This window comes from Dipodomys spectabilis, unplaced genomic scaffold (genome assembly GCF_019054845.1).
Source record: "Dipodomys spectabilis isolate Male_0828 unplaced genomic scaffold, ASM1905484v1 ptg000657l, whole genome shotgun sequence".
NCBI classification, from domain to species: domain Eukaryota; kingdom Metazoa; phylum Chordata; class Mammalia; order Rodentia; family Heteromyidae; genus Dipodomys; species Dipodomys spectabilis.
The window spans coordinates 336,875-341,795 of NW_024871334.1; the positions used below are offsets into that span (position 1 = coordinate 336,875).

General features: G+C 51.6%; 1 pseudogene; it reads left to right on the plus strand.

Annotated features, from left to right (window-relative positions):
* The first annotated feature begins 3,582 nt into the window (after window positions 1-3,582).
* On the plus strand, window positions 3,583-4,128 carry LOC122101389 (annotated as a pseudogene).
* Window positions 4,129-4,921: the final 793 nt, after the last annotated feature.

Genomic DNA, 4,921 nt, shown 5'->3' on the forward strand with positions numbered 1-4,921 from the left:
AAGTTGTAGAGCGCTAGCCTTGAGCTAAAGAGCTGAGAGCACCCAGACCCAGAGTTCAGGCTCCACGACCGACAAAAAAAAACAAAAACAAAAAAGACAGATGCACGGAAACTGTCAAATGGTTGATAAATCAATTTGAAGAAGACACAAGGCATTTTCCATAATTACCAAATACTTATATACCTATGAGCACATTGTTATGGATTGTGACTTATCGAGATCATTATTATTGAGATTAACAACACCAATGATATTGTTACAAATAAACGCATATAAACAGGATAAACAAACAAGAAAGCTAGACTGTGACAAGTGATACACCAGAGCCCACTGTCAAGCATATGCCTGAACCCTGGCCATCTTGGTTAGTGGTAAGAATGAAGTAAAGTATGGTAGAACCACACCTGATCTCGGCTCAGGAAGGAGGCTCTGTGAGCTCACAGATGAGCACCATTCTCCTGGAACACACCAGGAACTGTGGGCCCTCCTGGGCTATGCAGGCCCAAACCAGGCATGGAGCTCATACCATGGGAAATGCTGCCAGTGTGGAAACAATTCACCATTGTTTTACACTCTTGTGAGTGCACAAGGAGGTCACAGGCGTGTTGCACTTTGTGTTTTGTGTGTGATCAGAAATGCTGACAGAACGATCACCAGGCACAATGGCAGAGTGAGAGGACATGTGTGTCCCTCTGCACCCCAGACAGCTCTCAGTGTTCTCACACTCTGCCTCAGGCTCCCAAGGAGCTGCAGGTACAGTGTGAACCACAGCACGTGGTCAGTGCATCATGATGTCTCCAAGGTGACCATTGTCACCAAACTCCTCCAACACAGTCACCTCTGCTTTGGGAGCCCAATCTCTAGACTTCCCCCCAGAGCTGCTTTATAGCAGAGGACATGCAAATAGGACATCTGTCTGCCCATGAAATCCAGCCCATCCCTGACTTTGTAGAGAGCTGCGTGCAGCCGCACCTGGAAGATGGCGCCAGCCTCCACCCTCCGCCTTCCCAATGGTGAGTGCTCTCTGTGGTAAACAACTCCTTATATGGCTAAGGCATAGAATCTGGCTTGCTTCCTCGCACCTGGACCTACTGATGGCTCTCACATGGCATATCAGGGTTGGCTACCCAGCGGGTACTTAAGGCTGTGGGGGATTCTCCCCGGGGTCAAGATTGCTCAAAGGTCCTGAATATACTGTGGAAAGAAGAGCTTGGTGTTGCGTCTTCCTTGCTGGTCGAGGTGGTCGTGACAGGTGGTGGCCCGTACGGGGACTCAGCCATAACCTCAACGAGGACTCAGAACTCTCTGCGGTCAGGGTGGTGCACCGGTAAGTTCCCAGGTAAAGGGGGAATCCGCGACAAGAGCGGGGGGATTTTTGCTCTTCTCTGTAGATAAAGAGAGAGCGAGAACCCGGGGCTACTCGATAGAATAGCCAAAAGTAAAAGTAAAAGATTGTTTACCAGGTTAAGATTTTTAAAACATGGGTGCTTCTTCTTCGCACCCAATTTTTTTTGGCTCTCAATGAGCTACTGCACTCAAAGAAGTTAAAAATAAAAAAAGAGTACTTTAGAGAGATTTTTGGATGAATGTGACATCGTTGCCCCGTGGTTCGCTGTCTCCGGAAGCCTCACGGTGGCCTCTTGGGAGAAACTAGGGAGGGACCTAGATTTTGCCTCTGAACAAGGAATGCTTAAGAACGGAGTGAGACCAATATGGAAACTGATAAGAGGCTGTCTTGAGGACCAGCGCTGCAGTGAGGTGGTAGAGAATGGTCAGGCCGCCCTAGAAATGCTGCAGGGAGAAAGATCGGAAAGGGCAGGCAGTGAAAAGGGGAAGAGCAGGAGGGGGTTATACCCCGATCTTGCCAAACTAGAGACCTCTGAGTCTACAGACTCAGAGGAACTACAATCACTCATAGAACAAATAGAAAAAACAAAGATAAGAAAGAGGAGGAAAGAGAAGGAGAGAGAGGACCCAGATAAAGACGAATGCACGCCCTCCATGCTCCGCGCCACACCCTCGGCCCCTCCGCCTTATGCGGAGGACCCCGGAAGTGGCAACTCTGGCTGTTCTTTCAGCCCAGACGTGTGGAAAGCGGTCAGAACCAAGTTACATCTAGCCTGTCCAATATTTCAGGATCCACAGGGACAGCGGTATCATGAACCCTTAGATTTTAAGGTGATAAAATCTTTAGCTGAGTCTGTGTGGACATACAGAATCACGGCCTCCTTTACTGTGGCCCAGGTGGAGGCCCTAAACAGACACTGCATGACACCCGGTGATTGGAGTGGGCTCGCACGAGCTTGTTTGAGCCCAGGTCAGTATTTAGATTGGAAGGCCTTTTTGATTGAATTTACTAGTGAAGAGGCTGCGGGAAACCCAGCTTGGGACAGAGATATGCTGCTTGGGAGGGGCTGGGAAGTTGGCTCAGTGTGTAGAGCGCTTGCCTTGCATGCCTGAGGCCCTGGGTTCGATTCCTCAGCACCACATAAGCAAAAAGAAAAAAGCCGGAAGTGGCACTATGGCTCAGGTGGTAGAGCGCTAGCCTTGAGCTGAAGAGCTGAGGGACAGCACTCAGGCCCGGAGTTCAGGCCCAGGAAAAAACCTATTCAAAAAACGCTGCAAATTTGTCTAAACAGTTGTCTAGTTATCTTTTAGGTAATTGAACTGGGGAGTTCGACAGCCTGATGGAACAGCTCAGGGTTGCCATCATCACGGTGAACTCGACCCGAGTGGATGCCGGATTGGCGGAGGGGTTATCTTCATGGATCTCCGCTGCCATGAATCATCTTAAGGAGTGGGCGGGTTTGGGAGCCCTGACAGGCGTCCTGGTATTAGCCTCCTTGGTATGTCTGTGGTGCATTTGCCAAATTAGAGGTTCTCAGCGTCGCAGTGCAGCCATGATTATCCAAACCTTTACAGCTATTGGAGCAGGACAGTCCCCCCATGTATGGGTTGCTAAGACTGGCCATGTTTGAGCACAGGATGCAAGGTTTGAGCACTGCACTTGGGGTCCACCGAGGTTGTGGGCCCCAAGAAGAGCATGTCTGATTGCATGTGGGTTGATGCCATAAGTCCCACCTCTGTGAAAAAGGGTATCGGACGGGTCTGGTAATCATTAGGTGGATAACACCTGAGTGAGGATCAGTACAATGTGCCAAATTTCTTCTACAGAGATCAGACCTCTACTCTTGCCTGTTGCAAAATAAAAAAGGGGGAACTGTAGAGAGCTGCGTGCAGCTGCACCTGGAAGATGGCGCCGGCCTCCACCCTCCGCCTTCCCGATGGCGAGTGCTCTCTGTGGTAAATAACTCCTTATATAGCTAAGGCATAGAATCTGGCTTGCTTCCGTGCACCTGGACCTATTGATGGCTCTCCCGTGGCGTATCAGGGTTGGCTACCCAGTGGGTACTTAAGGCTGTGGGGGATTCTCCCCGGGGTCTGAGGTCAGAAGATTGCTCAAAGGTCCTGAATAAACTGCGGAGAGAAGAGCTCGGTGTTGCGTCTTCCTTGCTGGTCGAGGTGGTCGTGACATGACCTGAGCTCTGTGAGCTGATTCCACCAGTGACTGAGCACAGACTACCACCATGGAGCTGGGGCTGCACTGGGTTCTCCTTGTTGCTCTGTTGAAAGGTAATTCATGGGGAGCAAGGGATACTGAGTGTGCAAATGGACACCAGTGGGAGGAACAGTGGATGTGTGTGACCATTGCTGACCAGGATTCTCTGTGTTTGCAGGTGTGCAGTGTGAGGTGCAGCTGGTGGAGTCTGGGGGAGGCTTGGTGCAGCCTGGGGGTCCCTGAGACACTCCTGTGCAGCCTCCGGATTCACCTTTAGTGGTTACTACATGGATTGGGTCCGCCAGGCTCCAGGGAAGGGGCTGGAGTGGGTTGCAGGAATTGATCCAGGGGGTGGTAGCAGATGGTACGCAGACTCTGTGAAGGGCCGGTTCACCATGTCCAGAGACAACAGTAAAAGCACGCTGTACCTGCAAATGAGCAGCCTGAAAACCGAGGACACGGTCCTGTATTACTGTGCAAGGCACAGTGAGAGGAGCCAGTGGGGCCCAGACACACAGGTGCAGCAGCCTAGGCCAGCAGGCTCTGAGCCGCATCAGCTGCAGGTGTGATGAGGAGGTGGCCCTGGGGTCTGGCCTCCACCCTCCCAGGGCTCCAGGACCCCAGCTGGTGTCTCCCCTGTGCTGCTGCACGGACACAGAGGCTGGGCTCCTTCCATGTGAACACCAGGCAGGGGCCTGACAGAGCAGCGAGGCCCAGAGTCCATCTTCAGGGCAGAATTGGCTCTGCACAACTTAGCACCAGGAGTGAGCTCATCACTGTGGGCATAACAGTCAGCAACTGATCTCAGGACAGAGTTCCATGGTACCACAGCCACAGAACCTCTCCTGTAACACAGATTGTCTATAAAGCCACACAAGGCAGAGACAGGACCAACACTGGATGTGGATGTCGTGTCTGATAATCTGCACACGCACTCACACAGGGAAGAGGGAAAGACTGTCATTTCCATCACTGAGGAGTCTGTGGGAGCAGAGGACCCTTTGAAGCTCAGGACAGATTCCATGGTGGCAACATTCTTGCCAAGGCCACAATCCATATGGTGCAAGGCAAAGACCAAGACCTGACCAACATTCAGTGTGGATGTCGTGTCTGATAATCCCACACACGCACATACAGAGGGGAGGAAAGGGTTGGTGACATTTCAGAAAGACCAGAGAAGCCTCTCAGGAACCTGTGAAATGACTTGGGAGAGCCTAGAAAGGTCAGGCTCTTGGGTTTTCATCTCAGCCTGGGGCAGAGGAAGGTGAGCTCCTCCTCTGCACACACAGCAGGTCAGAACCGCTCACTGAATGCATGAGAGGGGAGAACCAGCACTCCCTTAATCCATTTCCACCAGTGACA